This window comes from Astatotilapia calliptera, chromosome 13 (assembly GCF_900246225.1).
Source record: "Astatotilapia calliptera chromosome 13, fAstCal1.2, whole genome shotgun sequence".
NCBI classification, from domain to species: Eukaryota; Metazoa; Chordata; class Actinopteri; order Cichliformes; family Cichlidae; genus Astatotilapia; species Astatotilapia calliptera.
Genome location: NC_039314.1, coordinates 8,653,189 through 8,676,929, shown reverse-complemented (window position 1 = coordinate 8,676,929; position 23,741 = coordinate 8,653,189). Strand labels below are relative to the sequence as shown.

The window sequence follows — 23,741 nt, the reverse complement described above, 5'->3', positions numbered from 1 at the left end:
TCCACTTCACGGCCTATTTTGTCCTGTCAGACTGCAAACACCCTTGATGCAAAAAAGATCTGTAGTTTGTTTAGTATATGATGCAACCCAACAGCAACTCCGTAATAATACAGCAGAGCAGCAGTAATAATGTGTTTTTAGTTTCAGTTTATAGGCTTTATTTGTTTTTCCTCCAGCTAGATGAGAGCAATGCTGCTTCAGCATGGTGTAAACAGCCCACAGGGGCTCATTCTTAAACATAGTCCTCCTCCATAAACTGATTCCACCGCAGGGCTTTGGCTCTCCGTCCCAGCAGCCCTCTGGCCCACATGACAACAGGCGGCCTGTTTTTCACTGCAACATAGCAACACTGCCCTGAGCTAACGTTGACCCTTGACAGTCAAAACATATTATTGGGCCAGGTGACTGTCGCATTTCACTAAGCAACAGAAAATACTCAGGGGGGGGAGGGTTCTGTAGGTGTTCACACCGGGTGTTGAACTTCAAAGGTGAGATTTGAATAAACAAGGTGAGCAGACGCCACGTATTTGCTTTATTAAACAGCAATTTTCCAAAGAGGAATTGTAAACAAAATAGCTCAGAGTGTGAGCTCAGGGTCATGGGAAGAGCTGGAGAAGCCAGAATCGAGTCTGGAAGTTCAAAGCCGTTGAGGCAGCCTAGGCCTCTACTGTAAGTCTGATTCATCTTTGCAAGGTTAAAGACTCGGGAAGACAAATGCACGGCCCCTCACGGCCGAGCCTTATCCAGCCAATCTCTACCCGCAGGAAGACAGAGTTGTTCTTTTCCATTATCACCACAGGGGCTTGAGTCATTGCAGAAGACTCGTCGCCCACTGCGGCGCTGCAGCACCAGCATAAGTCTCAAAGAGACAGAAAGAAAGCAGGAGAGATAATTCACCAGCGCGTCCTTACGCCCCCTTCAACAGTCTGTTGTTTGTCCTCAAAGACGATGTGTGTGTGTTTATATGCCCTCATACATATCAATTACTTACAACTTGGACAGTGTCATTCTCAAGGTGCCTGAAAATTAGGTTTCAATGTCAGCTGGGAGGCGCGTTCCTGACAAAAATAAGGGAGCTTTCACCTCCAGGCTGTTGAGCCTCCCTGCCGGGACGCAGCGAGTGAGCCCAAAACCCTCCCACCTAAACAGCAGTGAAATCCAGGCTTACACAAGCAACGTATTCCTCTTGCATCAGCAAATGAGCGTCTTTCGACATAACCGTTGAGCTGTCAGCAACTATGTAGAGAGTTTTAAGGGGAAGTGAAACCTCTATGTGCCTTGTTGTTGCTAGAGCACATGGAGGATTGGATTCCTGAACACTCGGACAGCAAATATGGCGTCACCCTCTCTCTGAGTCAGAGACACAGTGTGCCCTGGATGAACTTCCTGTTTCAGACTGCCACAGATATAGGGTTTCTCCAGCCCAGCCACACACAGGAAGTGAGTCATACTTATTCACCAGTTGTCTACTGGCTGCAGACTCTTCAAGCCCCAGAGTGACAGGCCGTGGAGGGGACCAAATTAGCTTCTGAAACTTTAATCTCCTACAACTCAATTATTTAATATCTGAGCCACCCACTTCAAAGGAATACCTCGGCTCCCTCCTCTCCAACTGCCTTGATGGAGGCTTTCAATCCCGTCTCCTGGAGGACTCACCCATTTTATATCTCTACCCTGCGGTTTGAATGACGCTCGGCTGAAATCTTACAGTGCTCCCTGAAATCCGAGATATACTGCGCTAATAAACCACAGTGCATTAAGAGCTGTGGGAGCTGGAGGTGAAATTATAGTATAAAAGTTCACTTCTGTCACTATGTATTTACCCCATTCTAATTTTGGATTACCGGCCAATTGTAAAACAAAATCATTTGCAGCTGCCAAGCGTAATCTCTTCACACTCAAAACAGCAAGAGGAGGAAGCAATTACCGTGATTTGGAATGGAGCACAAATACAAAAGCCTAATGGAAATATGAAAAAAACTTATGTAATAAATAGGAGATTTAATGCCAGCAGCAGTGAGAAACTTAGAAATACACTGGATGACTGAATTTGTGAGTCAAAGTAAGAGTTTCCGTACAACTAAAAACATTTCCAAAGTGCAAACGAGGTCCTTGCTTGTGTTAATATTCATAATGGGGATGAGGTCAGTGAAATGAGTGGGCAGCAAAGGTAAAGATCAAAAATAACCTTGAGACCAGGGTCATAAATTATTTTGAAACTGACCTTGATTTTTGTCTCACGCAGCCACACAACACATTTCCAGACCTGCATAGCTATTGGCTCTGTGGAAAAGTGGATCAGAGAAGTGGAAAGTTAATCCCCAAGACCCTGAGACAAGAAGAGGAGGGGGGGGGGGCTGGCAACTGCCAAAAAGGCATGGGGGCTTTCTGTCTCTGCAGATTCACATGCAGACACGCATGTCCTGCTGCAGTGACTACGAAAAAAAGCCACACAACTGAGATTAAAATGACCACGCTCGGTTGGACGTTTGAAACCCACTTTGTATTTTTATGAAAATATAAAATCTTTATCATGCATAAATGGCGCGCTCAAATAAACTGCCACATGTAGTTTGAATTTTACTTCATAATTTCATGATTTGCATGCTTTCGGCCATGTACCTGATATTACGTGATCCAGTGGTGGTGGTGTTCCTGTCGCAACATAGTAATGTTGGTCCGGGATCAACATTGCAACAACATTGTTGTTGTGATGTCATAGCCTTGCAATGTGGAGGAAAAGGGAAGAACACTGTCTTTGTTTATATAAAACTGTCTCCTGAAACAAATGGTAAGCATTTCAAGTGTTTTCTTTATCAACTTATGCAATATAACAAATCTATTATTACGTTAGGTTTGCTGTTAGCCAAATTTAGGTCACTCATGTTGGTTGGCTTGTGATAGCTTTTAAGTAACATTAGCCAATTTCTTGGCTAATGCTAATGTAATCGGTTAGTTGTAAAGTTTATCCTGGACCAACATTGTTCTGATGCTGTAGGAACACCACCAATATTGGGATATTAGATTGTTACAGACTTTTTAAATAACATTACAGTAAAGTTAGTAGAAAGAGAGAACCCACTTACCTCTTGGTCTTTCTCAGATGACGTCATGGATACACTGCTTAACGGTTTTCTGCAATATCGGACTTGATGCAGTACCATTCAATCAATTTCCAGTTTGTGGCGCACTTTTACAGTTTCATGAGAAACCACAGAGTGACTGGTGAGTGTTGGGAGACAAGTCACATGCAACTGAAGCAATCACAAGGAGTTTAGCGCCAACCAGCTCGGGATTACCCCTTTATTACCCAGTGACCAGTGGTCTCCTGGCCTGTCTGACTGTGGCCTTATGAACTTGTTCTTACGTTGTCATTCATCCAAAATGGTAGCCAAAACAAGGTCATGTGGTGACATGTGTGGTTGTTACAGTCATGTGACTGTAAAACTTCAAAAGGCTAACTTTCGCTAGCATCATAGACTGCATGTTCCTTTTTTTTACATTTCCAAAACAGCTGAAAATTAATTTAGTGATAAAGAAGAAAACTAACAACAAAGCCTACCATATGCTCCTTAGCTAACGTATTGCTAAGCTTTAAACATTCAGTTAGCAGTTTGAGTTTATTTTTTTGACTAGCTAAGCGCTATCCTTAACCTAATTAACTTTATATACCTGCTATGCCATGTTAGCCAGCAAGTTGAAGAAATATTTATCTTTTTTCCAAATTCTTTGCTATTTGTTGTGTTTGTTATGAAATTGTTTGAATTTTCTTAGTGAAAACACAAACAAACTTGAAGCAAGTAAACAGCTAATAAGTATTTCTTGTCTTGAATATTTATTGAGAACCAGTATGTCAATGCTAATACTTAGCCCAACATAAATCCCATAAAAAAAAGCAATATTTAGACTTTTGTTTTCTATATGCATTTAATAAAGTACTATTTATTGATTGATGAGATTTGACAGGTTATGTTAAGTGGGATTTTTTTTTTTATTTGGTCCCTTGGCAGAATAGCTGTTTCCAGTCTTTACCCTAAGCTAGCTAGCTAACAGGTATTTTGGGGGGAAATTGTCTTTGAAAATGCTAAACTATTCTAATGTAAAAGTTGCCTTTTCTGCATAAATATAATATTAAATCTTCATCTGGCAAAAAAAAAAGAAGAAGCTTTTTTTCAGAATAGGCATGAACCTTTTAAAGACTGGATTTTTAAGTCTATTGTCTAGCCTTACTACGCAGCCATCTTTCATAATAGTAAACAGGAACAACCAAGTCTGCCAGCATCGCATCATATCTGGCACCATCCGCCTGGAACAGATGGTTTTTCAGGCAGACTATATTAAATGTACCTAATGAGCCAGAGCACGCATGATCTCATGCTAGCCTACTTCCATTCTTAATCTCCCTATATTGTGTGCATGAGAATGGTCCCGCCAATATCTGTGCACTAATTCAGAGGGTGCGTGCATACAAATGCAGATGTGTCTGTATGGGTGCAGGATACTAGATATTCTCCACTCTCTTAAAAGCCTTTTCAAAGTGGAATGACTCTATCAGGGGAACAATGAGCCCTGCAATGTGACAAAGGTTCACACTGACACGCTTTCCTAAATTAGGCTGTTCATGCGCAGGAGGGAAGTGAGCCCTGCTCCTATTCTTCTCCTCTTCTCGAGGGTCATTGTGTAGACAGGAAAGGCCACAGAGACATATGACTTGACATGCTCTCTAAAGTAGGTTGAGGGCACTCTAATTGCATATACGGGAAATGCAGAGGGACACTTTTTAAGCCGTGCATCATAGGAGAAATGACTTATAATAATAGTAATAGTAATAGCTAATAGTTTCTTTATTATCATAGGTGACATCATTCCCAAAGGAGTGTAGATGAAGCCCTTATTTACTGATGCACTAATGATTCTTCAGTTATCAACAACACAGTCACCTTAAAGTACACATCTCTCAGAGACAGCTGGAAAAGCAAACAGCCCCACCTCCACTTCACCTTTCGCCCCCAAACAACCCAGGGACCTTTAGCATGTGAAAATTATGACCTTAACTGATTGGTGTCATCATGAGATAACCGGCATTACATCAAATCCTGTTGCTCTGCACCGTGTGTTCTGCATTCACGTAAACACAGGCCGGTCGCAAAATGTTGCAACACTGTGGCAGGGAGCTGCAGATGTGAGCGGAGAGGCCTTTGAAGGATCACAGCCGGGCCCTTCTTGATTGCAGCGTCTTGCCCTCCCCCCCTCCAAAGCGCTAACTCACACCGCACAAGCCTGCTTCCAGGAAACCAGCTGTTGGACTGGGGAGAAGGGAGGAGGTGATATTCTATATCAGGGCTGTGAATCACAGTTCCATGCTCTGTGTTTTTCCTATGGCGGTTTGGCTGACTGGCTGGCTAAGTGGCTGGCAGGGCGTTTGAGGAGGAATGTGTTGTGGACCGGGGCCCCAGCACTGAGGGACAGACTAGGAGACTAGAACAGGGGGTAGCTGGGTTATTACATGGCCTCAGGGGTGCTTATTTAAACCAAAGTCCTGTCTGGACTATTGGAGTCAAACACTGTTATTGTACTGCAGCTGCATGAGACACAAAGACAGAGAGCTAGAAATACAGAGGAAAAATAAGAGAGAGAGACAGAAAGAGAGAGTTATTACAAGAGGGAGGGGGGCAGAAAGGAAAGAGGAGGCCTGGACAATGTCCTCCATCCTTCGCAGGAAATGGCACAAACAATATGGGAAAAAAAAGAAATGAGAGAGCTCAGCGGAGCAGAAAAGGGAACAGCGCAGGGACAAGCCATAATTAGACACCGGATAACACAGGGCCCAGTGTTGTGTAGAGTTAAAACTGGAACAAGAAGGCTATCTTCAAACTGTAGGTAAATGATGTATGGAAAATTAAACGCTCCACGTTTGAATATACACATTTAGGCGCAGATACTGATCTCGAGTGGAGCGTTTATCGTTCAGATGCGGTGCAAAGATCAGCAGCTCGGCACAAATTTTCAAGGAAGCAGATGAATCTGTTTCAGGGAAATTTGCACATCGTGCAAGACCGGGAGCTGCGAGCCTCGGAGGATATCTGATCCAGGAGGGTTCGTGAGAAGTGAGAGGAAAAGTCGAAGAGCCGGGCCTGTGATGTGGAATGGCGGAAATCCTGGTCTGATTGCGCAGCAGCGGTGTTTGCTTGTGCTCAGACAGCTCCTAGGAAAGGAATGTGTGGCCTACATTTTCTCCCCCCTCCCCTCCTTTCACACACACACACACACCTCCTCGTCTCCCAACACCAACTCCAGCATACCAAAAAAAATAATAATAAAGGACGGAAGTATTCAAAGCGCAGTGCTCTGATTTACTGCCATTTTTCAGAAGGTGACAGTGATTCAGAGGATTTTAAAAAAATCCAACAACAATAACACATGACACGGCTTCCTCTGAGGGTTTAAAAGCGCTCTCGTGCTACCATTTAAGTCAGACACAGGAGGCAGGAATGGGTTAAGTCTGGTGCGAAGGAGAGAGAAAGAGGAGTGGAGGTATGGGGAGACAGAAGGGGTAGGGATGGGGTTGGGGGGGTCGGCGCTGCATTCAGATGAAATTAAATGGAGGCTAAAGTGCTGACTCATTGTGTTCAGGCCCTTTATTACCTGCTCCGTCACACAGGCTTTATAGGGTGGACTGCCAGAGTAAAGCAGGCGGGCGGGTGGGCAGACAGCCCTCATTTACAGAAACCCTTCTGGAGGCAATAATGCTGCAGTCACCCAGCCAGCCAGCCCTGCAGCTCACCTGCACTCTGCAAAAGCACCCTTCAGGGCACTCCCACCCCCTACCCCAACAAAGAACACACACAACCCCCTACCCCTCACATTTTTTATTTATTTTTTGGGCCTGAACAGGAGGAAACCTGCTTGTGCTGCTAATGAGACATCAAGGGGAGTTGGGGACTCTGGGCCTGGTAGGCCGGCCTGTCGTGCTGTTTGTGTGCGAGTAAACAGCATGTGCTCTTGTTCCTTTTGTGACGGAGTATATTTATGGTTTTTTTTACCCCAAAGCGCCACATGTTCATACATTCATCTGGCCTATCTAGAAAAACATGTTTCGAACAAGGAAAGTTGGCAGCGAGTGAAACTTGCTCGTGCCCCGAGCGTTCGAGAGGTGTCACGGCAAGGCTTGCGATGCAGCTGGCATTGACGTAGCGAGGTGACAGAGTTGGTAGCAGTGTGAAACCAGAAGTGAAGTGAAGTGGGTGTGTGTTTTTGGGGGGGTTGGGACAAGCAGGCAACAATTACTTGTTTTGTGGTCTAAAAGGCCGTAACATTGACGTTTCAATATTAATATATCGCATTCGACTGTCAGCTTGTGTGTGTCTGCGTGCGATGGTTGCAGTCACAGTGGATCCCTGATGTTGACGCTAGACAAACAAACATAATTTGAGTGGTTACCCAATGCGTTTGATGAACGGGCTGCACCCAGCCCGGAGCGCTCGCTGGCTGTGGAAAGCGCTTATTGCTGCTGATCAGACGAAATGGACTCCGGCACTGTGTCAGGCTCCAGTTTGTCTCAAATGGTCTGGGCAATCAGAGCATACAGCCAATAAATGGATGCATTCTCTCTGTCCTGGCGCTGCTTCTCCATCTCCCTCATTACTCTCATTACTCTGCAGCTTGTGGGTTATCTAATGCTCTCCCCATGGCTTACGGTTTGGCTGGGGATTAGACTCATTTTTCCAAGGGCATTTTATAAACAACCCTGTGTGCCTCCCTTTCTCATGGCCTGAGCTGATGTAGCAGCAGAATTTATGACCTCGGAGGCCTTGTGGCCTCACTCCCGTTGCAATACATTATTCAAATTCATTCTCTCTAACACACAGCGCAGAGGGCAATTATTTGAATATCCACAGGAGTGCAGCTGGAGTGCCGCAGCTCATCTTCAGCAGCAAAGATGGTGAAATTGCCTCACTCCGGCAGATCAAGGTTGGAGGCAATGAAACACTATAATTTATGACACAGTTTGATATTTCGGTGAAGTCATTGATTCCCTTGTGTCAGACCTTGGCAAGGGCGGCTCCAGAATTCACAGAGTGTAATTCCAGTTCTGCCTCGATGAGGTTTTCCCCCCCTTCTTTTTAACAGCACTAATTGGACACTTGGCTGGGTGCATATGTTGTAAAACGGATTTTCCCCTGAATCAACAGAAACATCGTGCCACTGCCCCGCAAATTACTCGCGAGGCTTCTCGCCGAAGAGGAGGTTAGCTCAAAAACAAAATTTGTGTTCGCGGACCGACACCACATATGCATTAAGTTACTGAAACTGTCCCACTTTCAGCAGTGAACAGATGCAGTGTCCTCATTTCTAAGTGTAGCCAGGCTCCTCTCTGTCACACACCAACGTCATGATGCAAGTGTTGTTCACGCCACAACAACACATGCGTTTGTGTCATTCACAGATTCCTTTACAGTGTCTCACCAAGACAGACTAGATGTCACACTGGATTACGCACACCCCTCTCCTGAATGACTGTACTGTACTCTGAATAAAAGAAAAGTGAAAGGAAGTGCTGCAGCACTTTTCTGTGGAAAAACAGGGCTGGCCTTCCCAAACCTAGTTTCCTCCCAGAGGTTCTGTTGAGAGGCCATACTATAACCCTTTGCCCCCCACAATATTTATTCATCCTTATTCAGCATTTTCTCTTTATATCCATGTGTGAAGGGCGCAAAAAAAGAAAGCTGCAACAATACATGCTGTTGCAGAGATATGTCAAAAAGTCTCTAGTTGTGACATTAAAAGCGGCATCCACATTAATTATGGTCCAATCATTTCATGCATATGATCCCAAAAAGGTCTGTTTTGCTCTTACTTAAATAGAATTGTGAGTTTTTACATAAAAACTTGTTTCGCCACATTGCAAAAAAACAAAAACAAACAGTTTAGTGCCAGTCTTGACATAAATTCAGGGTTGCATCAGCATGGAAAGTTGTTATCAGCTGTTTGTTTATGCCTCTAGTATCCATGGAAAGGTCCAATGTATAGTTCTGCTTTAGCATCCGGTATCTTCTAATGGGGAAATTATTTGGCTCTGTATATTTGCTGATACCAACCTACCAGAAGTGAAGTGAAGCCAGGGAGGAGCTGCCATGAACCAGCTTTCTTTTGCAAAAACAGCTGTGGTTGCAAAAACACTTCCAGTGCTGTAGGATTCTATGGAAAAACAGCCTTTGGCCCTGACCTAAGAAAATACTTTCCTGATGAGCTTATGGACACAGTCACTCCTTTTGGGTTGTACTAAATAAAACTTTAAGTTCATTGTGTAAATTCTGGTCAATCCTATTGTCAACACAGAGAATTATTCTCTTTGGTTTCATCACTACAAGCAGCTGCTTTTAGCTGAAGTAAATAACACCTATTATCTCTTCACCTGTGGGGGGGATATATTAGGGAGCAAGTAAACATTTTGTCTGTAAGGATTTTAGCTAGTTTGACAAAGGCCAAATTGTAATGGCCAAGCCTCATAGATGCACGTGTGATTGAATCCAACAGCCCTGTATATCAATTTATCGAAAAATCTAATGCTGGTTCTGATGTCAAAAAGATGTCAGAATACACAGTGCAGTTTTATGCAATACACATTGCATAAAATTAGGCAGGCGGTCTTAATGTTATGCCTGATCCATGTATATATTTGAGCTATTATTTTTGCAAATACACCAGTAAAGCTCAGTAGTTTCCTGAAGTAAAGGAAGGACCTTCTGATCCCATAAAAGTCCAGAAAAGGAATTAATGTTGATAGAAATAAAATTGAGGTGACTCTTGCTTCTTATCTTACCAGTGCAAAGAAATGGTTTCATGAGAAATCTTTTATAACCTCAAGCGCTTACGCAGTATCTAATCTGCATTTGGCCTTTTTCCTTCCTCACCTGTCAGCGGTATCAAAACACATTAGGTTCAAAGGTCAAGTTTAACACAGGAAGTGATATACTGTCTCGCAGTTGAGTCTTTGTTCATTGAGCTCTGACATTCCTTTTCTTTGTTAGCCATGTGTGTGTGTGTGTGTGTGTGTGTGTGCGTCTTTGTATGTGTTAGGGAAGAGGGATAACGTTTCCAGTAGCACATCTGCCTCAGAAAAGCTCCTGTCGCTGTATCCATTTCCTGTCACTGATACCATGAAAGCAATCGCAGAGATAACAAAAACCTCATTCAAACACTAAAAGAGGGACAAGGACAGGTAAGGACCTGTTCGCTGTCTTTCCCACAAGTGCAGGTTTTTATAGCCCTTTGGGTGTGTCTTTGGTGTTAACTGATGAAAAACCACTGTGATGCAACTGGGGCTTTATCCATGACAGTACACACAGTGGGAGGGTTTAGCTGTGAGCGCCTCCGGCTTCGTAAATAAATCATCCAAAGTCACTGAAGAGAAAAAGCTCCAACAATAAAAGATTTTTCTTCCCCGACGGGTGAGTCACCGTTTAAAGGGAAAAGAGGCCCAGATTCTCGGCTGTCGAGCATTCAGGCATCAATTTCACTAGTGTGAAAAGCCAGCTGACAATGGAGCTAATTGATGAGGATTATCCAGCAGAAAAGGAGGAAGCCTTGTGACGTGACTCATCGTGGCCATCTGTGCGAGTATACTGTATTTTCACAACCCATGCTTTGAGAGCAGAATAACTTCCTCTTTGGCACAAAGCCCCAGCAAACATCATCCTACCCTGACTGGTTCTGCTACTGCCTGGATAATACTTTCACTTGCACCTGTGTTTTAAACCGCCCTCACTGTCTGACTAGCTGTTGCTGAGGGAAGGCAAGTACACCCACTGAGCGCAATATACTGAGGGAAATGTGAGTCATACTGAGCATCAAAACACTTACCACAAAATGCTGAGACCTGAAATCACACATTCACACACACACAGACGCACACATACACACTCTGTGAAATTCCCAGTGAGTCGACTGGCTAATGACATTTCTCCATTACCAGCTAATCCAGACACAAAGGCATAAAAGAGGGCTCACAGGAAGCTTCCTTTTTTTTTAATCATTAGAAAGTGTCTCAGCCTCACTATTAAAACTTCACAACTTTATAATCATTTCAGCGCCGGAGAAGCCAGACATCTTAAATATCAGTGACATATCAGTGGAGAGGGCAGAGCCGTGTGCAGCCTTCCACCAGACGCCCTTAATGAAAGCCGGACTGAATAACGAGTGTGCGGTCAAGATCCGCAGCTGAGCTTTAATCACATCTTTTGCCTCAGCGGCTCGATGTCCTCGTTCTTACATCGTCGGCTTTGTTTTCGTGCATTTTCCCTTTCTTTTTTTTTTGCCTTCATTCTCTCTCCGGGCTGTACACACGATCCTCATCATGACACGTCACCACAAACTGGTAGTGTCTGTGTCACTGCGGTTAAATCATTTGCCTTGTGAGAGTGATGCATCTCAGTTTCACAAACATAAGGCCACTGGTGCTATTAGATATGCGTCTGAAGGGTGTATGTAGTTGCTGAATGTGCCACAGCTGGCTTTCCTCACAAGGGGAAATTACAGTCTTCAGTAGGTTATTTTCTGAGACAGTCAAAATGAAACTACCCTTTAACATCAAAGTCACCTTACAGGAAGCTCAAATTGAAACACTGGAGGCGGACCTTGTGCGTTTGAGCACATAGACGCGATGGGTATATGAGTGTTTGTGTTTATCTGTGTGAATAAGGGAGAGTGATGAAATAAAATGCAGAAAAAGCTGCCCTGGCCTTCCCCGTGCACACGCATATACACCGCCCTTCCCCCCTCAGCTGCTTCCCTTCTGACTCATGGGGGATTACTCGTCTGATCACTTTGATCTGCTTGTCGTTGCCAAAGCTATTTTCTCCATCCAGCCCACAGACAGGCGAGGCACATTCAGGTTAAATGTGCCTACCGACACCCAGACTGCACCTACTAAAACCCATGCTGCACAGCTAACAGGAGGCAGAGCCAATTTCAGTTAGGACTGGCAAGAACGGTATCTGGTTATTGGAGGATGTTGCACAACGCAGATGAATAACAGTTGCTTCTAACCACAAGACAGTTTGCTCCTGACGCAACAGGATCTTACACATGATACGGGCTCCGATATGAAAGGAGGGTCAAGAAGCTGACACACACGGGGCTTAAACTAAAACTAAAACTACAGGTCATGTCGCTGGCGCCACATGATTGCAGTGCATGAGTCCTGAATGCAAAGCAAAGGAGGGAAGTGTTCAGACTCTTTGACACTTATCTGTTTGAAGAAGTAGATAAAAGAGTGCAGCAGATAGGGGTGCATGAAGCTCTCTCTCACTTTAAAATTTCTCTCAGGCTACTTGTGCAGTCAAGGCACACAAAAAAATTCGATGACACTTTTTTCATGACACATGAATCAACGCGAGAGATGCGAAGCATGCCAGCCAGGCCGATGTGGCTGTGAGCCGTTTCTGCTACGCCTCATCTGGTTCACGATGTTCCTGTCACTGCCTGCTTTTGGCGCCAGGTAAACCACTCCAGCCGGGAAAAAAGATGCAGTTACATGATTCAGTTTCTGTGGGAAATGGCTGTCTTTCTCTTTGTCCGTAATATTTTTCTCTGCAACCTCCACCACCACCCGTCCACCCACCCACCCACCCACCCATCCATCCTCCATCTCGGAGACTCGGAGGAGCCGGCGCTATCAGCGGGTGTCATTTCATGAGAGCCATCATCAAAGGCGGCTGCCTGGTTTCCATGGAAACAGCCCACTTCAGGGGAGAAGATCGGAGGAGGCATGTGTTATAATGCTGCGGGTTACCATGGAGACTGGAGCGACAGCTTACATAAGTATTCATTGTGCGTCTGTTGCGCCGAGCCACATTCCTCCATATAATTAATGCTCAGAGTGTTTGCTCGCTGCTGTCAAAAATTACAACAATGTCATTTCAAGTGGCAGGCAGCGGCAGCTCATCGGCCGCCGCCGCCACAGTCAAGGTCAGGCTAATTTCCCCGCCAATTAAGCCCAGCTTGTGCATGGAACAGCTGTCAACTGCCATCTCCAAGGTGACACATCAAATTGTATTTTTTCCCTTCCAAAAAGCCTTTCAACGCTTTGCTCACAGTCCCAAATGCTCACTTTAAAGACCAAAAGCCTCACAGAAGACACCCGCGCTCGTGCGGAAATAGGAAGTGTTCCCCGAAATGTAATGGGGTGGTGGAGGCAAGAAAGCATGGTGTAAAGGTGGACGTCAGTGTGTTTTATCGGTCCTCAGCTATTCTGCCAATAACTAATGGAGCTCTTTTGAAGAGAAAAAACACTGCAGTCAAATTGCCTCGAGTGCTCGGACTCCAAATGAAAGCAGACAAATGACGTCCATTTTATCTGAACTATGCATAATGCATTTTCTCTATCTCTGATTTATGCACTCATCACATCATATATTCCGCCATCTCCTCCGAGCTGCAGCCTTTTAAGTCCTGATTGCAATTAGGTGCTGTATATATGCTTCACTTTCATCTCGGCTGTATGGAGCTAACCAATATTCTGCTGCAGCAGTTGTAACACACCCAACAAAACAAATTTATTTGCACGGTGAGGGATTGCACCATAAATAAAAATAACTCCATGCCTTTACAAGTGAAACGAAGTGAAGCCTACACCGGCCTCATGCAAACTGCAGTGCAGTTCCTTGGTAGTCTGCATGGCATAAAATGAACACTTGTCTATATCGGTTTCATTTTCATTTATCTATTATCATCAGAGCATGCTATATTCAGAAAATAATGATAGTGTGGTAATTGAATCTCACCTTTACCCACTTCCTGTGAGTCACATAACAGCAATCACATGAGCTTGCAAGCATCTGAAGATGCACGAGAACCACATTTGTGTGACCGCATTTTAAAACCCAGCGTAAAAATTTGCAGGATTTTCGTACTTTTCACCCTGTTTGTGCTCGTGATTTGGCCTTGAAGGCGCTGTGCAAACAGGCTCGGGGGTGGGGGAACTAGGATACAGCCTGTTGTAACCAAAACCATGTGCTGTGTGCAGCATACCATGTGGTGCCTTCTCGACATCTTCAGACTGTTGGAAGGCAGGAGGGTGGGGGTTGGGGAGGGGAGCTGGTTAGGAAACCACAACATGACAAATGTACTAATAACGCTGTCACACCGACCAGTGCCAGTTTGGGGAAGACTGTTGGGTAGTCGTTTGACACATAAACGACTATATAAGGAGTTCCTCTTTGTGCATTCTAGTACTTTAACTTGGGCAAGGAGGGCTGCAGCTTGTTACTGTCGCCTCAGTGTCAACAAGACCCATTAACCGTTTGAGAGTTGCAGAAGTGAACTCATGTGACCTGTGATGCGTTTTAAATGCGGAAGATTCCAGGTTACTTGCATTTTCCTGCGCAAATATTTAGTGCAGTAATGAAGCATGTTTTGGCCACACGAATTTGCCCTTAATTAGTCCCATACATCCAGCATTCAGACTTCAGCGTGACATAGTTAAGCACATAGCAGCACGTCTTATAAAAGCAAGGCAATCTGAATAACTACTGCATGCTACTATAATACCAGAGACAGATGGCAGGAGAGGAATGCCGTCTGACTACCGCAACCCGGAGTGTGACAGGGACATGCTCTACTAAGTGAGAAGAATGCGTTGTGACACTCCTCCGGGGCACCTTGTGAACAGCGTGACAGTGGCATGAAAGCGTCAACATGCCAGTTTTCACAGCACACCCCTCTCTCTTTGCAGGACTGCCAAGACTAGCGACACTTCAGTTCAACTTCCACACCAAAGGAGAGACTTGCAGCCGACTGATCCCGCTGCTCTACCGTTTTGCCATCAGGAAGTTGATCCGTTTCGCCCAGCTTTGGAACAAAAAAATAAAAAAATATGACTCTGTGCGCAGCAGGATGGTAGATGAGCTCAACCGTTGCCCGAGGCTGCTATTGTCACTGATGGCTGCAAATAGATTTTATATAACTCAATCAACACCACCTTGGCTGCACAGTGAGCTCACTCTCCGCCTTTCATAAACAGCTGTTGCACCGGATCATATTCTGGCGTTACACAAAGACCTCGGCAACGCTGTGACTACCGTACAATGGTATTTTTATGTTGCGCACCAACAAAACAAAGATGACTCTGTTGGGTTTGCCCAAAAGCACAGATACACAGTAACTGGTGTCTTTCCAAGCCCAGCCCTCGGGAGTTTTGTGCTGCTTGTTTTGGCAGACAGAGAGTATTTTGGCAGACAATGACAAACCTCCTCAACTGTAATCAAACCAAAAGAACGCCAACACCCTCTTTCAAGTATCAGTATCTGTGTCCCTTTTTGTCTATCACTGTATGTTTGTCTGTTCTTTACAGTAAGTGCACAAACCAGATCCAGCTTCACCCAGTAATCAGTCCAGCACCGTCTAATTTAAGTAGGGAAACAAAATTACCATTAATGTCTTTACCAAATAGGGAGACTAGTAATTTCCTTGTCTTTACGTCAAGGGAAATGGCTCAAAAAATAGGTTGCATTCTCTCAGGATGAATTATTACCATTCATTCTGATGCCCTGCGGGCAGCTAACGCATCATACGGACCCATATTTCTTGGCAGCAAACATATTAGAGTTTGAACCCCTGTCATGACTACTCTGCAACCTTGCTGATACCCTGTAACCACCTCCAGTCGTAATCAGAATGTCAGACTGGAGGAGGGAGGGTGAATAATTGATGCTGTGTCTTTTGGGTTTGCTCATTTCACCAAGCAAAAAAAAAAGAAGTTTCTTGCCTTCATGGCCTGCAGCAAAACACTTAGCTTGCCTGGCACAGCGTTCAGCTTCTAAAGGGATGATGCATTGCTCAGAGAGCGCTTTTTGTGCCAAACCATCACATAAGATTCGACACAGGAAAAACAAACTTGTAGAGGAATAAAACTCCGGATGAACTCCTATAGCGCTGAAAACGAGAGGGAGACATCAAAGCAATTTTTACGACACGCACAAACGCTCATATCCACGAGGCTAAATCATGTCATTAGTGCATGAGATGACATCTTCCTGTAAGTAGAACACATAGTTTAGTAGGTGGAGGTGGCTGTGAGGCTGAAGGGTGTTGGCAGAGTCTTCCACTTCTGCCGTGACAGCCAGACATCAGACAAACAGAGAGCCGACAGAGACTTAGAGCTGAGAATAGCAGAGGTGCCCTTTTGTTTCCGTGCAGCCAGGAAACATTGAACTGTCCTGCAGTCTATCACATCCCACTTTGGGGGGAAAAAAAGCAGGATTTGCACACAAACTAACTCTAACAACATTAAAACAGGACCTGAGTCAAGACCATGTCGTCCCTGATAATGGCTGTCTTTCAACTGGTCATTTGCTAAATCCTGGATTCTGTTGTTTGGTGTGCTTTCTGTTCACACGTGGTACCAATACAGTTTCAATTACTGCTACCTATTACACAATTACAGCATGATAAAAAAAAAAAAACACTGCTGGGTTTGAAAGATAAAACATAACACATTACAGTGAGGTGTAGAAGTCCACCCATAAAAATCAAAGATTTAAACTTCAGGGTAGTCTCCTTGGGCGGCGCTGCATTTCTTTTAGTGCACTTTTTGGAAGTCCTGTTTAGATTCAAGCTGGACTTTCACCGTGGACCCCAAACCTGAACAGAAAGCAAGCATCAGCCTCTGAAGACTTCTGAAACAGTCTAACTAACATTTGGTGATATGAACTGGGTCTCTGGCCATATCCTGGTGACTTACAAGCACTGTAGTAATCTCTAGTATCCAAGGCCAAAGGACACACAAGATGTGAGGATCAGTTTTGCACTGGAGAATTTGGGGTTTGTTTCAGAAGAAACAACCTGCTCTGGAGTGCTTGTGATTTTGCCATTGTGCCGCGCACAGTGAAAACGGAGAAACAGAGTTTCTGGTGATCCCAAGAAAGTCTTTGCTAACAACCCACCCAAAGATTTGGCTCCTAACAACTTCGCCCTCTTCATTAAAATGAATATTATCTGCAGGTAATAAAATTCCATAATGAAACATGTATGTCACTTGCATTGCACGTGTTCTTCAAATAAATGCACAGTTAAAATCGGGTTTTAGAAAGGTATCAACTACCTAACAAAAAATACCATGCATACAACTTCAACAAGTACAGTAATCCAAAGCTCAGCAGACCTCCTGACCCTAGTTACTAAGCCAGGATAAGCTATTACAATTGCTGTTTGGGGGAGGACTTGAGCAAATTGCCAAATATAAGTGTTTTTCCAACATTTTACCTCCAGTCTAAAGCTGACATATATCCAGAAAGGATTTGTTTTAGAAATCACTCCCATCTCCACGGCCAATGTGCCAAAGCCACCTGCAATCACAGCTTTTCTCATCTCATGTCAGATGCTAAAGTTAGCTTCTATGGCCTTATCTACAAACAGCACTAAACCCAACTGTCTTTAGCTAGTGTTATCTCCCCGTCTAAGTGATATACAGCACCTGCTGCCTGTCACAGATAGACTTAGCCCACACTAAATCCAGCCAGGATGTCCACATTAACGCAAACACGCCACAAAGTTCACCTGCATTACATGTTTTGGCAGAGAAATCAATGATAAATCTCAGTCTTCATAATGAAAAATGTTCAGGGAAGTACTTATTGCCAAGCAATAATCCCAAGGATGGGTTATTGTATTTTCTCTATTGATCCTTCAGATTTATGCACCCACACTTGGATTTGTTGCCTGTTGCTGTAAAGAAATAAAATGTATCTAGCATAGTGAGAGACACATTTCCACACAAAAAAACCCTCTTTAATTCTTGGCAGGCTCGATATTAGCTCTTAAAATCAACCATTAATCCAGAGACATCTTGTCACTGTCAATCAGACAGGCGGATCCATGTGTTTGTCTGTGTTTGTCTCACAGTCGCTAGTCAACATAAAAACACAACCTTGGCATCAATTTGTCAGCTTGTCTGGATGGGTCTTAAAATCAGGTCATTATCGCAGCAGGCACAAATCCGCTCTTAGATTGCTTGAGGTAGCGATTCTTACATAAGGCCACCCAACAACTTCCAAAACCATAAACTTATGAGAAACATCCAACAGGTTCAGACTGCATATCGTTCAGGGTGAGCTCTTGTTTGTACTGACCAGTAATCTGAACCTTTTCCATGTCGAGGTTAACAAGTTGCTTCTAAATTGGCAGATGAAGCTCATGTGCAGATGCACCCACTGGGTTTCTGATGCAACATGTTAAATAATGAGAATCGGAGTGGTACTGCTTTCTGCAGCCAACAAATAACTGAAGGGAAGTCGGGTTTGAACCCCAGTGGGATTTTTAAAGCTGCAACTTAGCACAGACGGGAAAAAAATTACAAAAGTGATATGTTTTATGGGCTTTCTCTTGATTGGCTGTCACCGAGCTAAGAAAATACTGCTCGGCTGTATCCTCCAGAGTGTCACTGCTCCAGTAGCAACAGGAAATTTATGGCAGTCCAAGCTCTCATAAGGTCTCTGGAAAAAAAAAAGAAATAAGATGGAGTCACTGGAAACAGCACACACTGTACTTTATTCTGTAATTCCTCCTTTTACACAACTAATTACGATTCAGTCAGCTTGGTGTCACAAGACTTGTCATCTGTTTGGAGATGACGCCAGCTGCAAGTTGTTCAAAACACAAACTGAGTCATGAGCCCAAAGCATCCAAAATCAGAGTTTGGTTTTGATCCTCGACAGAGAGTTTCCTTTAAAAAATGTTCTGGCAAAATCAAACATTTTATTTACAGTCAACAAAGGATTTTCACTCTCATTTTCAAAGTGAAAGTTCACCTTTCTGAACCGCTCACCACAACGTATACCATTCATTAAGTATATTTTTGACTCATCCTCACCAGAGCGCGCCTGCTTTTCTGGAGGGCACTGCATGGTTCAAGACCAGGGTAGGGCGTGTACCTTCGAGTTTATGTGTGTGTGGGTGGCTGGTTTAGTGTCTGAATGAAACAGCATGGGAGAAGAGGGAGAGGAAGAGGGGGGGAATGAATAACGTGTCAGGCTTTTTAGTTGAGAGACTTCTTGTGTTGATGAATAATTGAGCTGTAGTCAGGCAGAGAGCTATTTCATGAGCTCCTCTGTCTCCTAGATAAAATTAGACCCTTCTCTCTGTGTAGACAGTCTCTTTGAACTGCTACTGTCTCAGAGCATCACTCGGCTCTCTCTACAGCCCGCTTGTGCCTTTTTGAGCAATAAGTCTCAGTAGATATGAGGAGTGAGACAAACATGCTCGGTGGACGAGGGGAAATCTGTGTTATACAAGCCAGGAAGAAGAAAAATTGTACTTTACCGGGCTCTGTTGTAGGTGAATTTCGTGTGTGTGTGTGTTAAACGTATTAGAATAAAAGCACTAGTATTATTCTTGTGTTGATTTGGGGCCCTAATTTGATATTCAGAGCTCCCCTCTGCAGAAGCTGTAATGAAGTTCTGTCTCTCCTCCGTCTACCTGTCATACCAAGATCCCCCAGGCTTTCCTGTCTTTGCCCGGCCTCTGAATACCCACAGCCCATCTCAATCTGTCACTCCTGTCAGACCCACAACGCCACCAAAGAACCCAGAAAGTAGGACACTGAGAACTCATAGCACACACACACACACACACACACACACACACACACTGAGAGAAATGTTTCATAAATTGTAGTGAAAAATACACATTTTGCGACAGAGGCCTCAGAGTCCGTCAACGTAATATCTGGTGTTATCTGTGGACAGCCAGCTCTAAATGGGGCATTCAGTGACTCTTCAAAGCCCCCGTTTCTGCGGGGCAACTCGGGCTGCATTGTTACTGTTTTAATTAGAACTGCTTCTCGCCTGCTCCCTGAGATCCACCCAGCCTCAACATCAAAGCGCTGCTCTGAATAATGATGTACCCCTCCATGCCTCAGGTACAGCCTGAATCCCCACCACCCCAACCCACCTCTTCTCCTTATATCCCTACACCCCTCCCTCCACACCTCTTTGTACCTCTCTGCTTCCCAATTTACTGCTATTTCTCTGCGTGCTGACATAACACTATTTTGTCATGTTCAGGGCAGCGAGTTGACGGCGGGCTTTCCGTGCGTTCGTGTTCAATGAGGCTATGGTAGTCTGGCGCTTACAGTCTCGAGAGTCAATTTCTTTCCATCTGTCCTCTACGTACTGGGTTTAAATCTAACTTCGGTTCTTTCTATGTGGAATTTGCATGTTTTCTACAGGTACTCTAACCCCTTCCCAGAATCCTCAGCCTATGCAAGTGATCTTAACAGGAGATTCTAAATTGGCCGAAGCAGTAAATGTGAGTTTGCTTATCTGTCTCCATGTGTAACCCGTAGAGTGACTGATGACCTGATAAAGGTGTAAACCTCCCATCGCTCTAGATCCACCACCCAACCCCTGACCGTGCACTGGATAATCCAAAGAAAATTGATATAGATTTAATTTAGTCACATATCTAATTTTTCTGAACAAAAATCATTACAGTCCTTTATCAAAAGTCCAGAAAGCACAACATACAGTAAATGTATGACCTAATTTTACAGATCACATTTACAGAGAGAGATGAAGTCGATTTCATGGCGGCGGTCCCTTTATATCACAACAGAAGAAGAGAAAAAGGAAGTTTGATGTGTTACTTTCGCTCAGCAAACTAAAAGCCTCACAGTTCAGTCTTTGCAATGGAAATGCCAGCTGAACTCAAGGTCAAGCTTTTTGTTTTTTTCCAGCAGCTTTCGACTGTTCGAAATGATCTTCACCTGCATCAGTTACGAGCTGCCTCATCGAACACAGATTAAATTAATGTTGCGTAGCTCAAGATTAGCATTATAAGGGACAAACTCATTTATGGCTGCGTAATGAAATTCATCAGACTGCTAGTGAGGGCATTAACAGGCTCTTTAAATGCTTATTTGTACAAAAGCAATTATTTGTCACTGATTTACAATACATAAGAAGTAGACACACTTAAATGTTGCAAATAAAGAAAGCTACCCTCTTAACAATCAAACAAAGCTATAATAACAAGAGAAAGTAATCCATTGAGAATCTTTCTGCCCATGCTGGGCTCAAGCTTAGCTCTTTCCTTTAAAAACATCACCTCATATAATCCATCCTCTGTCTCATATTGGCTTTCACTGGCGTTCCTCTGTGCTGACTCAGAGCTGCATTCCTCATACACTCCTGTAAACACACACAAGAATGAGGCAACACCAACAAAGTCTCATGAAATATAAAGGTTATGCAATCTCTTGAATCACTGTGCACTCAGCTGATTATTCACTAGGCATGACACCCATTAAGGCAGATCATATTTTAATGAGTTTAAAACATAGTAGCATCTAGGAACCTAGGAAGCAATGCACAATTATGTAACTCTTAACCTTCTCTTGAATTGCATTGTGTATTGTATTCAAAGCAGGTCACGGATCATCCTCCAGTCAGATGGCGGCTCATTGTGGGGGCTTAATTTAATAATCTGATTTACATAAAACTGGAAGGGGTGTTTAAAATTGCAAGGAAATCTTCACCATGTGTGACTTTTCAAAGTCGTACAATGTTTCGGCTGAAGTATCAAAACTTTGCTAAAGTAAAGGTTATTTTAGCTCATCTATTCCCCTTTCCTGTAAACGGAAACAAAACATTTTCGTTATAAATATAAAATCACCAGAACTTCTTTCAGGAGTTTGTCATATAATATTTCAATATTTAGCAATAATGTAACACAACAAATATATACACTCTAGTGTTCTCTAGTACAAAGTTCATGTAATATAACCTTGTGAGAATAGTGCAACTAATTATTTCCTAAATTCACAGCTAGTTGGTGTCATTTTTAAACCAAACATATTTCCAGTATTTCCACTAGTGCTACATGCTAGGCTAATTATAGCTAAACATAATTCTTACAAGTAAAACTGCCTTAATATAGCAAATTTGTCTTAAGAGGCATAAATGAAAGAATAGTTTTGACATTTTTAGAAAAGACATTTGAAAAAATAGTTATTCAATAATGAAATAAACAGAACTACTGGTAAACATGGCGCAGTAGCCAGGAGACAGCTAACTCAGCTTAGCATAGCAAATGAAAACAGAAGGTATGGTTAGCTTTCTATGTCCAAAATAGAGATATACTTACAAAAGTCACAAGAAAGTCCCTCAAAAGACATGCAGATAGCCCCCACTACAACTTTTTCCATTCCCTATTTGTGAAATGTTGTCAGTGACTAAGGATTTTTCTGAATAACTGTTGCTATTCTTAGTCTTTAAGCTAATCTAAACACTTCCTGACCTGCCTCTTTCAATGTATTCTTCAATGCATTAGCCAAATGTTTAACTAATCCTTTAAGAGCAGCAGTGCTAGTTTCAGGCTGTACATGTGATGTACAAACCATGTTTCAGCCCAGAAATGATGTAAATTAAGACTCCCTGCTACAGTAATAAGGTCAACTGAAGAAAAACACATGTTCTTGTATAAATCACATTAGCAAGCATTGCAGAAGGGATTGAAAATACATAATTTTTCCAACCTTTATATTCCACCCCTTCTTTTGTTACAGCAAGCTTAGCACAGTAATCCTACTTTGAGCGTGCTGCATTTGAATTTTTAATCTTAGGTAAAGGCGGTGTGCCGCTTTGCTTGTTAGGACGAGAATAGCAGTGCTACAGCAAAATTACCATGTGGCCTCCGACATCTTCATCAGGCAACAAAGTGCCTATTTTTGTTTGTTGTCTGGATAAAGGCCTGTCAGCTGGCTACAAGGCCGGGATTAATTGCCGTGGTTGAGGTGATGTAGTGTTTTCTTTGGTCATGTATTGATGGGGGTTGCTTTGGCCCGTTTAACCTGTGAGGCCTTTAGGGAGTAGAACATTGAGAGCAACCTAAGGCCAAAGTCTGACGCATCTATCATGAGGATTACATCACTTACACCATCAAAGGTCAGTCACATTAGGTGTTCACAGTTTCCTCTGTGAAAGAGTTGCAGCAGTTTAAAGTGTTGCAGTGAGTTAGCTGTAAAATGTCAACATGTTTCTTTGCAATTTAATCATTTTGTGTGGCGTCGGCTTCTCTTCTGCCTCAGTTAATGATGGTACTCAGACAAATAGATGGAGTTTTCTAGAGTAAGTCTTTCTACTGCAGCTTCCCGCTGGGAAAACGACCGTACTGAGAGAACAGTGAACTCACTGTACTCTATTTTTGTGTTATTGGATGAATACATGCATGTTTGTGTTTGTGCGATGGGGCGGGGTGGGAGCAGGGGGGTTGTGTTAGCGTGGGCGAGCCAGTGAAACAAAAATCAATGCTGTAATTGGCGCGCACCTCCTGATGAAGCTATTTGAGAATCGCAGCCCCAGAGGTCACGGAGAGGATGACCCATGACGATGACATCAGAGCCCAGAGCACAACAACAAACGCGGTCTTGTTGCAGCAAAAACAAAGGATGTTTGTTTGCCGGGTCCTTTTTTCTCTTTCAAGATCCATCCTGTGAGTTGAGAATGTGACGACGCAGTACACTGACCTTTGTTTCTCTGGTAACAGACTCTCTCTGTCGGTCTTCAAAGTACTGAAGGGGGCGAGGGGGTGGGGCTCAGAGTAGCCTTTGGTGTTGAGTGCTGATCACATGAGAAGCTGAAATAACAAAGCAGCCTGATCTACACACAGTCATGTGAGTCAGATCTCTAAATACCTGGACTAACACTGATTCCTGATCAAGTAAATAAACATAAAGGAGAAAATGA

The 23,741-nt window shown here is 43.5% G+C and overlaps 1 long non-coding RNA gene across 1 annotated transcript; it reads right to left on the bottom strand.

Moving 5' to 3' along the window:
- Window positions 1-12,825: 12,825 nt before the first annotated feature.
- LOC113035553 (uncharacterized) lies at window positions 12,826-22,525 on the bottom strand. Its single transcript, XR_003274363.1, has 3 exons — window positions 22,141-22,525; window positions 21,103-21,185; window positions 12,826-18,491 (listed from the first exon to the last, which is right to left on the bottom strand). It is a non-coding gene; the product is annotated as an uncharacterized LOC113035553 (long non-coding RNA).
- Between the last annotated feature and the right edge of the window lie 1,216 nt (window positions 22,526-23,741).